Raw genomic sequence first — 12,688 nt, 5'->3', positions numbered from 1 at the left:
TAGGTTGCTTGGAGGTGGGACCAAATAGACGGCCGGGTACAACTCTGACGAAATTCCTTCCTGCGGTAAAGGAACGGGTAAATTGCCCCCATGTTCGTTGGAGTCTGTGCTTATGAAAAGAATTTGGACGGTCTCATCCTTGTTCTCTTCAGTGACTGTATCATTTGAAGATGGAACCTCTAAAGGCAAGACCGGGTCAGCTGCCGCCTCGACCTTTTGACTTTCGCCTGGTATGGATTCAGATGGTTTATCTTCAATGATAGATGCTTCGGCCGACCACCTTAGCGGGCCAGACGGATTTTCAACTAGTGACGGACTCAGCAAGAGTTTTTTATATCCAGGAGGAAGTCGTAATGGTGAAACTGGATGATCATCCAAAACTCTTTTAGCTTCGTCTAAGAAGGGACAATGGTGGATGGCGTGATCACCTTCACAGAGTTTACAAGGAAATCTATATTTTCCTTTTTGTCCTGGGGCTTCACTTTCACTAGTTGACGGTGTGTTTTCAACATGATCATCAGAGATTGACGACACCGGGTTGTGAAAACAAGGAGACCAGTCCCTTAAGATCCGAGGGATGCAAGGACAATCTCTGTGATAGTGGTCTCCCTTGCAAATGACACATGGCGATTTAGGCCTGGTTGGTGCAGTGTGTGGATTTTCGCTAGACGACACTCATTTGCCCCCATTTTCTTTTGGCTCCTTCTTCTTCTTCTCTTTCTTCTTCTTTTCCTTCTTCTCCTTAGGCACTTGACTTTTGGCTTTACCAGCCCCATCAAGCAAAGAGGAAGGAGGAGAGGAAGAATTAGAGGAAGTAGAAGGTTGGTGGGTAACTCTAGACTCGTCTATTTGCTGATTTGATTGTTCAGGAATTGCGGTGTTCTGAACGACAGAGGTTGAGAAGAGCCATACAAGCAAACCAATTGTCAGTCCTGGAAGTGACAATGTGGCCATATGGGGTGCACCAACATCTCCCCAAGAGGAGAAGGGACTAGGATTTCCTCCAAGGGGAATTCCTTGGTTGGTGGACTCCATTTTCTCAACCCAAGATCAACGTAAGAAAGGGGTAATGAATATTCCGTTTAAAATAAATTTTAGACGCTTTGACACAACTTGTTTTTTCAGTTTTTAAGAGTCGAAAAAAAACAAAAGATGACTCTAGTCTCCTTCGATTTTTAATGAGCCTGAAGTGACAAGTGCTCAGATGGACCTTTTCCGTTAAGGAGTCTGAAAAGGAACAAAAGGGACTGCTATGGAAATCTAGGTAGAGGGACTACCAAACCAATCGCAAAACTGCAGAATAATTTTTACGGTATGGCAGTCAATCTTCCCGAATGCTGTGTTTAGTGCATTGCGATCGATAGGGCGGCAGACCCGGCTTCCTATGGATAAAGGATTAAGCCTATTGGGGTCTCCAAAAATATACTCGACGGTACGTGGGAGCACAAGTCCGTACTGGCACTTATCGTCTCAAAGTGGAGGAATCACCCAACCATCAGTGAGAACAACAGTTACCAGGCTTTACGACGCCAGAATACGTCTCTAGCCTAAACTTCTAAATGTTGTGCGTTAAGTTCCAAAGTGTCGTTAGATTCATTGAATTTGTTTAAAGTTGATTTTGTTTATGAATTTTTCCTTTCAGGTTCACCACGAGATGTATATGTAATTCCTAAAATGCAATCTAAGATGATAAACAAACTTTTTATCTCTTTTATGCAAGGAAAATCCTAGCTACTAGGGAAAAGAAAGACAAAATCTTTTCACAAAGAGCAAAGAGCACACTCTAAATGCACTTTCCTAAATCAAGCCAATCAGACTGTCTATATGCAAATGCACATGCATGTATTTGTTTTTCGACTTTCTTAGTATATGGATGCTAAAAAGAAAGTTGATGCACAATTCTGAATTTCTTTTCAAGCGACAAATATCAACAAGCTTCTTTTCGAAATCAAAAAATGGAGACAATTACAACACCTTACGATTTTGAAATGAATACTTGTTCTTGACACTAGAAAATTACAAATTCAGACCAAAAGCAATAGTAATAGGATAATCGACCATCAACAGCAATCAAACTTTTTCCTATGATCGCAATCGACACTTGCGACAGATTCAAATCAAAGGACGACAATACGACTATGCTACTTTTGCAAAGGAGAACTGTAAATGACTCAAAAACACACAAAAACATCTACAGTTCTTTTGTACAAAGGAGGCAGAATAACAGCAAGGAAAAGGGGTTTCAAACAGACATATACAGATCACAGGCAGCAAAATTCAGGAATAGAACTGGAAAGAATGAACCACAGAAGCCACAACTGCACAGAGCTAGTCTGATCAGCGCACCTGTAACATAGAGAATCTGAAATGCAGCGCAGGTTGTCCACTCGGGAAGTGTGCTGAAATTTAGAATCTCTGAACAGTACCTACGCTGGGCTAGAAACGAGACTCTGTTCGGGTTCCGGGTCACAGTTTGCAGTTCAGTTCTTGGGTTTTGGCCGAGTAAAAAGCAATCAGTAATGCAACAATCAGGGGTAGATCTAAAGAGGATCTAAGAGCTATCACAAGGGCAATCAGATAGTTTGTGAATTAGTTGTTTAAATCATAAACAGATCTAGTAGATGGATTGAAGTAGTAGTTATCTACTTTGCATTTGTTATGGAAAATGCAGTTCGAATGCTACTTGTAAGTTTATGAAACAAACAACAAAGAATGATAAACAAACAAACTAATTAGGTCCCCAGCGGAGTCGCCATTTTGTTACATGGAAAAGTGTCTATTTAGAACTGCTCTATCCCACTAAGGTGTGACAGCTGCCTTAGAAACAAACAGAGAAAAACTACTCTTTTTTTTCCTTTATGAATTATAGATAAAGAGGAACAGGAAGACCAACCTCTGTCTTGCGCTAATCCTTCGATTCGATCCCTCTCTTCTTTGATAGTCCTCAGCTACCTGCTCTCTTGCACGCCCAGCTTCACAAAGTACCTGTAAGATCACAGAAGCATAGCACTATAAAAAGACATGGATCTATAATCATAAACAATCTAGGATCAGATGTAAATTGACCATACAAATGCAACAAGCATCAATGATACAAAAGCATGGAGGAAAACTCAAATAGCTTTTATTGATAAACAAGAAAAGATCCAGGAAGAGTTACAACCAGTTGTTCCGACCCAGCATCAACCTCCCGGCAAAGAAGCCCCTCTTCACCTCAAAAAAAGCTTAGATCACCCAACAATCTGATGTTTGTCTCTAGAAACCAACAGCAATTCCTTACAATATGCAAAATTCTAGCCTCTGGATCTCTGGGATGAGGGATCCATATATAGATATCTGTAAGGGGGGTGAGTTAGCTTGTGATTTGATTAGTGTCTCTCTCTGATAGTTCTTGCTTACACTTGGAGACTGATGGCGTCTTACTCATCCTTGGTCGAATTCAGTGAGGCAAGTGTCACAGGAGAAGATTCTGGAAGCTTCCATTGCCTCTCCACCTCATGGAATGACACTGCCATTTGTCATTTCTCGCCCATCGCACCCCACAGAAGGGACTTTTGAAATGCAATGCACCCTCACAGTGTATTTAGGTGAGATGCAACGCACTTAGCCAGTGGAGCAGCTGCAATGATCCTGTTTTGACCAATTCTGAGTAGTTTCTCATGGAGAACTTCTGGGAGAAGCTCTAACCTGTTGACCTTGTTCCTTTAGGGGTTAGAACAACACTTTTAGGGACTTAGGAGCCCTTGGTTTATGGACATTTCATGCTTGGGGTTGTAGGGCCCAAAAATGTCTATAACAAGGATTACAACCAATTGTTCTGACCCAGCATCATCCTCTCAGCACGTAATCCCTTCTTCACCTCATGAAAAGCTTAGATCACCCAAATTATGATGTTGCACCAAGAAACCAGCAACACTTCCTTACAAGTTACAAAATTCCAGCCTCTGGATCTCTGGGATGAGGGATCCATATATAGATGTTTGCAAGGGGGGTGAGTTAGCTTTTGAGATTTGATTAGTGTCCTCCCTCTGATAGTTCTTGATTCCACTTGGAGATTGATGATCTCTTACTCATCCCTGGGTGAATGCAGAGAGGCAAGTGTCACAGGAGAAGTTTCTGGAAGATTCCATGATCCTCCACCTTGCAGATTAACCCTACCATTTGTCCACTCTCACCCATCGCACCCCATAGAAGGGATTTCAGCATGCATCACACCTCCCGTGTGTATTTAGGTGGGATGCAGCACAATTTGACCATGGAGTAGGTGAGATGGTCCAGTTTTGACCAGTTCTGAGTAGTTTTTCAAGGAGAACTTCTGGGAGAAGATGTAATCAGTTGACTTTGTTCTTTTAGAGGTTGGAACAACACTTTTAGGGACTTAAGAGCCCTTGGTTTATGGACATTTACGATTGGGTTTGTAGTTCCCAAAAATTTCTATAACATTTTCCCCCTAAAGCATCAGGTCGTTAATCTGTTGATGTTGGGTGAAATGCTTTATCATGAGGATCTGAAGGTTTTTCAAGCTGGAAGGCGACCTGTAATAAGATACAATACAATAAATTATCTTCATAATATTTTCATGATCTAGTTGAGGCGGGCATTCCCATGCTTAGATTTATGAATTCATTTTCATGTACATAAGACAAACAATCATGTGAGTGTAGACTGATGATTCTGGTAGAGCCATCATCCCTTGGATTGGATGATTATCTGTGCAGTAATGATGTACATTTGATGTCTTTATTTTCCTGAATATATATCGCAGCCCGGATGGATGAAACTAGATATGGGGTCTTCAATCTCGTTCGATCTTCACTCAAAGTACAAGTCGATCCATGTGAGAGATGTTCTATAGTCGAACATGGAAATGCATCACCTGATTACCAGCCAATGATGTAAGCTATTAACAGGCACGAGAGGAATCACCAATAATGATGATGACCCTCAAGGTACTATAGTACAATTCACGTGGTGTGAATAATGGACTTGGTGTCGAGAACCACGCAAAATCTTTCAGTCGAAGGCCATTGATGTAAACTTGTCGCCGGAAGTGAGAAACTTTTCATTGAGGCATGCAAGTTTCAAAGTATTGAAATGGTTGTTCCTAGATCGACTTCTTGGATAATGAGCTGATGTCAACAAGAAGCGATCCATCATAGGAGGGCCTTAGTGAATCCCACATCAATGACACGGAACAGAGCAAATGATTTTAATGGAGGTGAAAACGATCTGGTGATATAAGGTTCAGGGTGGCAGTCATGAAAGAATGGAGAGTAAATGTATTGCAATGGATGAGACATAGGTGAATTCCCTGAGCGACTTCTGTTGAACATATCGGCGACACTGACATGATGGATTGGTAGCATTAACCCCAAATATGGATGGTGTGATGGAACCATGGCGATATGACCAATGAACGGAACAACCCAACCGGACTCGGATGTGGAGTGAAAGTGTCATGTTCAAGAGCGACTTGCTACCAATAAAGTTTCTTCAAGTTTTCTTCCCAATTTTTCCCCAATCATTCCTGACCAGTACCTCTTTATTTTTGTCAAGCTTGAGGAGGATAACATATGCTTGTTCTATATTTTTCCCTTCAGGCAAACCCATCTCTATGCTTTAACGAGCCTAGCGATAGTGAAACTCGTTCTTGTCTGTATGGACAAGTTTGTTGCTATTTGGTTTTAACGAGTTTAATGATAAGGATAACTCGGTCCTTTCAATTTTAGAGAGTTTGAAAAAGGGATGTAAATAAAACTCCAATAATCCTTTTTCGTCATATAATCCCTTGAGTCTGAAAAAGTATAAAACAATACAAAAGGGATGAATTTTTGGTACTTTTAATGAGCCGAACAAAACAAGCACTTGATCTTTTTGTGTAATGATCCCTCAAGTCAAAAAAGATTAAAATCTAAAGGAGGGATAGCACTTCTGGTCCCTTTAACGAGCTGGAGAGGCCAATTGCTCGGCAATCCTTTCATATTTTACCAGTCAGTTGAAAAGAGCTTAAAGGAGACTCATTTTTTGAGGAACGAGTGATAAATTCGGGTAGCAGCTGATTCCAGGTAAGGTTTGGAATTTTCCAATCATGGCAGTGTCACAAGGATGGCTAACAGGATCACTCTTCACAGTTCTTCCTCAAAAAGGGTAAACAATCAAATGGAGGTGAATGATCGGCCAATACATAGTGGAGGTGATGATGAGAACACGACCAAGGCTTCAAAGGCTGATGATAATACATTCACGAAGGTTATTTACCGGAAAGTGGTTCATTTGTTAATGATCTTAAACTCTGGGGGAACATTTGCTCATTGCTTATGTTAATTTTTTAAAGAGCTTGAATTTCGCGTTAAAATTTCTCGATCCAGTCGTATAATAAGGATGTATCATATAAAAAACAGTATTTTTCAAAGCTTTTCCCCACATCCTTTCTTTATGCAAGTTAGGAAATGACCAATCCTACGAGATTAAAGGGTTAGAGAACCTACAAATTTAAAAAAATAAATGGTCGCTCTTCGCTTGCATGCCGCCAGGTATAGTGAAGTAGAGTTTCCAAGTTACCCCTCAATTTGCAGACAAAACATTTTCTTTATCGGGAAAGGCCTACCTTTTGACAGAGGTATCTTATTACGGTTTAACCCCATTTTCCTAAATGGACGGGTGTGTCAACCAGTCATATATCCTTCGCGGAAACCTACCCTATACCCAAGGTTTTCCTGTCGAAACAGGCCAGGGTGCATGCTCCCTGGGTTTCAGTCATATCCTCTGAATCACTTGCACTCATCAGGAGGACGGACTGGGGATTGATGAGACATTCCTTACGTGAAAAGACCATTCAGGGATGGTATATGACTATTTGCTAGGTGTGAACCGGGGAATGAAAGCTGGTCTACGAGCTTGACCACTCTTCCTTCATGCAGAAAACACATTACTCTAAAGAGTGAGGAGACAATGGCTCCCATGCAATAAATATAGTCACGTCCAAGGAATAGATTATAATCCAGGGGTCCTTGGACTACCATTACATTCATGTCAACGGTTTTCCTTCTCAATGTTATCGGCACATTGGGAAGGATCCCTAGCGGTCGACTGGTTCCTTTGTCAAAGCTTGTTAGATTTCTCATTTCAAGAAAAAGCGATGGCGAACCAAGCACTTTCCAAGCAGTCGAGGAAAGGATACTCAGAGAAGCCTCTTCATCTATGATGGTACCGGCCATGACCATTTTGTATATTTGAGCAATGATTCGAAATGGTACACTAGTCGGTAAGAGGGGTATGCCTAGTAGATTCCAATCGAAGGAAACAACAAGGTTTCTTGGAGGTGGGACCGAATAGACGGATGGATATGAATCTGACGAACTTCCTTCCTGTGGTAAAGGAACGGGTAGACTACCCCCATGTTCATCGGAGTCTGTGCTTACGAAGAGAATTTGGACGGTGTCGTTTTTGTTCTCTCCGGTGACTGTATCATCTGAAGATGGATCCTCTGAAGGCAAGACCGGGTCAATTGCCGCCTTGACCTTTTGACTTTCGTCTGGTGTGGATTCAGATGGTTTATCTTCAATGATAGACGCTTCGGCCGACCATAATGGCATGTCAGACGGATTTTCAACTAGTGACGGACTCAGCAAGAGTTTCTTATATCCAAGAGGAAGTCGTAATGGTGAAACCGGACGGTCGTCCAAAACTCTTTTAGCCTCTTCTAAGAAGGGACAACGGTGGACGGCGTGATCGCTTTCACACGGTTTACAAGGAAATTTACATTTTCCTTTTTGTCCAGGGGCTTCACTTTCACTAGTTGACGGTGTATTTTCAACATGATCATCAGAGGTTGATGACACCGGATTGTGCAAACAAGGAGACCAGTCCCTTAAGATCCGAGGGATGCAAGGACAATCTCGATGATAGTGGTCTCCTTTGCAAATGACACATGGCGATTTAGGCCTGGACGGTGCAGTGTGTGGATTTTCTCTAGATGATGCTTGGTTGCCCCTTTTCACCTTTGGATCCTTCTTCTTCTTCTCCTTCTTCTTCTTCTCCTTCTTCTTCTCGATTACTTGATTTTTGGCTCTACCAGCTTCACCAAGCGAAGAGGAAGGAGGAGAGGAAGAATTGGACGAAGTAGAAGGTTGGGGGGTAACTCTGGTATCGTTTAGTTGCTGACTTGATTGTTCAGGAATCACGGTGTTCTGAACGACAGAGGTTGAGAAGAGCCATACGGGCAAGCCGATTGTCAATCCAGGAAGCGACAACGTGGCCATATGGGGCGCACCAACATCTCCCCAAGAGGAGAAAGGACTAGGATTTCCCCCAAGGGGAACTCCTTGGTTGGTGGACTCCATTTTTCTCAACCTAAGACCAACGTAGGAAAGGTCATATTTATTCCACTTAAAATAAATTTTAGACGCTTTGACACAACTTGTTTTTTCAAATTTTAGGAGTCGAGAAAAAACAAAAGACGACTCTAGTCGCCTTCGATTTTTAATGAGCTTGAAGTGATAAGTGCTCAGATGGACCTTTTCCTTTAAGGAGTCTGAAAAAGAATGAAAGAGACTGCTTTGGAAATCTAGACAGAGGGATTACCAAACAAATTGCAAAACTGCAGAATACTTTTTACGGTACGGCAGTCAATCTTCCCGAATGCTATGTTCAGTGCATTGCGATCGATAGGGCAGAAGACACAGCTTCCTATGGATAAATGATAAAGCCTATTGTGGTCTCCCAATATATACTCGACGGTACGTGGGAGAAAAATTCTGTACTAGCACTTATCGTCTCAAAGTGGAGGAATCACCCAACCATCAATGAAAACAACAGTTACCAGGCTTTATGACGCCGGAATACGTCTCTAGCCTAGACTTCTAAATGTTGTGCATTAGGTTCCAAAGCGTTTTTAAATTCATTAAATTAATTTTACAGTTGATCTTGCTTAAGAAATTTTCCTTTCAGGTTCACCACGTGATGTAGATGTACAATTCCTAAAATGAAATCTAAGATGATAAACAATTGTTTAATCTTCTTTTCGCAATGAATATCCTAGCTACTAAGGAAAGAGAGATGATATTCTTTCAACATAGAGCAGAGAGCACACACTATATGCACTGTCCTAAATCAAACCAACAAACAGTCTAAAAGCAAATGCACATGCATGTATTTGTTTTCAGCCTTCTTAATGTGTGAATGATAAAAAGAAAGCTAAGCGTAAATCTGAATTATTTTTCAAAGCGACATTACTAACAAGTTTCTTTTCAAGACAAAATGAAGACAATGACGACACTTTGTGATTTGGAATTGAAAACTTGCTTTCGACACTTGAAAAACTACTAATTCAAATCAAAGACAAGAGTAACAGTGTAATCGACTATCAAGAACAATTGGATTCTCTTCTATGACTGAAAACGACACTTGTGACACTTTCAAATCAAGAAACGAAAATTCAATTACGCTACTTCTTTGTAAAAGAGAACTGAAAATGGCAGAAAATACATAAAAACATTTACAGTTCTTTGCACTATGGAGGCGGAATAATGGCAAGGAAGGGGGTTTCAACAGAGGTATACTGACTACAGACAACAAAACTCCTGAATAGAGCTGAAAAGAGTGAACACGGAAACCAAAATCTAGGAGCAGGAGAGGTCTAATCTGTTCAGCGCACCTGTAACACAGGGAAAGTGGGATGCAGTGCGTCGAGAACTGCGATGCATCCAGATTCCAAAGAAGAGACAGTGAGATGGTCCAGGGACGAGACTTCAAATGGGTTTCGGGTCACAGTTTGCAGCTCAATTCAGGGATTTAGGCTGAGCAAGTGGTAATCAGTAAATAAATCATAGGGGTAGATCTAAGGAGGTTAGTAGAGCCACCGCAAGGGCAATTAGAGAGCTTGTAAATCGATTGTTCAGTTCATAAACAAAACCCGGAGATAGACTGAAGCAACATTGATCTACTTTGCACTTGCATAGAAAATGTAGTTCGAAGGTTAGCTGGCTTGACTTCAGGCTCCATCTGCGAGTTTATAAAGTAAACAAATGTAGATAAACAAACAATCTATTTGCTCCCCAGTGGAGTCGCCATTTTGTTATCGAGAAATCTAGTGTCTATGCAAAGCAGCTAGTCCCACTAAGGCTGGTAGCTACCTTAGAAACAAACAAACTAAAACTACTTTCATTTTCCTTTATGAGAAATAGATAAGAGGGGAATAAAGGAGACCAACCTCTATCTTGCACTTGGTTCCTTGCTTGATTCCTCTCCCTTCTAATATATCTATGCACTCGCTTCCTCATCTACCCAGCTTCAAAGAGCACCTATAGAATCAAAGCAGCATAACACTATCCAAGAACATAGATCTATTATCATAAACAATATAGGACCATATATATATTGACCACACAAATGCATATATCATCAATCATACAAGAATGTGGAGGAAAACTTGAATAGCTTTATTAATAATCAAGAATAGCAAAGAGGATTACAACCAATTTTTCTGACCCAACATCATCCTCTCAACAAGAAAGCCCTTCTTCACCTCATGAAAAGCTTAGATCACCCAACACTATGATGTTGCACCAAGAAACCAATAGCACTTCCTTACAAGATACAAAATTCTAGCCTCTGGATATCTGGGATGAGGGATCCATATGTAGATGTTTGCAAGGGGGGTGAGTCAGCTTTTGAGATTTGATTAGTGTCCTCTCTCTGATAGTTTTTGATTCCACTTGGAGATTGATGATCTCTTACTCATCCCTGGGCGAATGCAGAAAGGCAAGTGTCATAGAAGAAGTTTCTGGAAGATTCCGTGATCCTCCACCTTGCAAATTGACCCTGCCATTTATCCACTCTCACCCATTGCACCCCATAGAAGGGCTTTTCAGTATGCATCACACCTCCCGTGTGTATTTAGGTGGGATGCAGCGCACTTTGACCATGGAGCAGGTGAGATGATCTAGTTTTAACCAATTCTGAGTAGTTTTTCATGGAGAACTTCTGGGAGAAGATGTAATCAGTTGACCTTGGTATTTTAGAGGTTGGAACAACACTTTTAGGGACTTAAGAGCCCTTGGTTTATGGACACTTATGATTTGGGTTGCAGTGCCCAAAAATGTCTATAACAATAACCCCAATAGAAGGAACAATGGGAAGGGTAAGCAAAACCAACAACCTCAAGGTAACTAAGGAAACCAAGGTAAACAATATAACATGAATAAGGATGACCAATCCAATCCCACAACCCAACATCAGGGCAACCATCCCAAGTAGAAAAAGGCTCTTATAACTAATACACCTTGTGTGTGTTGTGGGAATTGTGACCATTATACTCATGAATTTCCCCTTTTACCTCAAATGTGTTAGGAATGGGAAGCTCAAACAATTACCTCTGTAGGACCTTAACCCATGGATCCACCTCCTTCGCCTTCTTCTTCACAGCCAACAGTGCTTACCAATCCATTCCCTCATCAAGGATATCTAGCTACCCAACCTGCCAAGAATCCTTTAGCTCCCCAACCTTCGCAACCTAGCATTATTAATTACCAGATTCTCATGATAAATTTCGAAGACATCAACCTCCAGAATTGGTCGCGCCAATATGACAATCCTCTTGATAAGTTAATAGCTAATTCTCAACCCAAAAGTTCCACTGAGCCCCTGCTATCACCAAATGGACCTTACAGATCCATCTACCTAAGGGATAGGTTCACCCTAAGATCACAAAAGGCCCATTGTGTCAAAATATTGCCTCATATAAAGCCTCCCACACATATAACATAGTATATGACTTGGAACAATATATTTCCTGCATGTCAACGCTAGAAGTCCTCTAGACATGCCAATCTTAATGGAAATATAAACTATTTTCTCTAGTCTATGTGGATCCCTTTGATGATCGATTAATCACCTTTAATGTTGATAAAGAAGAACATCCAACCTCCCCTTCATCTTTTACCTTCTAGATACTAGACTCAGTAAAAAAATCCACTTTTCAATAGTGTATAATCGATGAAGATGCCTCCACTTGTGTGATGACCACTAGTGTCTAGAAGCAAATTGGTTCCCCTGACCTATCACCATCCACTATCACTCTTTGTGCTTGGGATGGTTACCCCTCAGTTTATATTAGAATTTTCCCATCACCGTTGTTGTCAAGATGGTCTTGATTGATATCGAATTCATTGATGCCCCTTTTGATTATAACATCTTGCTACGTCATAGTTACAAATACGCCACATCAGTTGTCGCATCCTTTGTCTTTCACAAGATGTTCTTTCCTCATAATGGAAGGATCGTCACTATTTATTAGTTGAATTACTATGATCCCCAGTCACAGACCTCTCCTTCATTGATGACAATCAATAACAACACCCCTACCCTTACTAACGTTTCCCAAGAAGTTTATAAATATTCCATGCTGCTTGGGCCTTATTATGGACCACCACCTACTCCTTCTAAGCTTAGCTCTTTGAGTATTTTCATGCTTCAAGAGTCATAGGTTGTTGGGAAGTGGTCTGCTACATATTCCCATTAGCCAATTCCTATGCAACCCCCTACTCAAGAATGAACTCATCCTTTAGGCACAATTCCTCTGGGCTAGTTCTCATCGGTTGGTATCCCTCCAAATATTTTTCAACCAAGAGCAGTTCCTCCAGGTATTTCCCACCCAAGAGCAGTTCCTCTAGGTCATTACCCATCTAGT

The sequence above is a fragment of the Pinus tabuliformis genome, chromosome 8, assembly GCF_031772625.1.
Source record: "Pinus tabuliformis cultivar Carrire ecotype Pingquan chromosome 8, CPIR1, whole genome shotgun sequence".
In the NCBI taxonomy this organism is placed as follows: Eukaryota; Viridiplantae; Streptophyta; class Pinopsida; order Pinales; family Pinaceae; genus Pinus; species Pinus tabuliformis.
The sequence above is the reverse complement of the archived record's forward strand: the minus strand, read 5'-3'. Positions refer to the sequence as shown.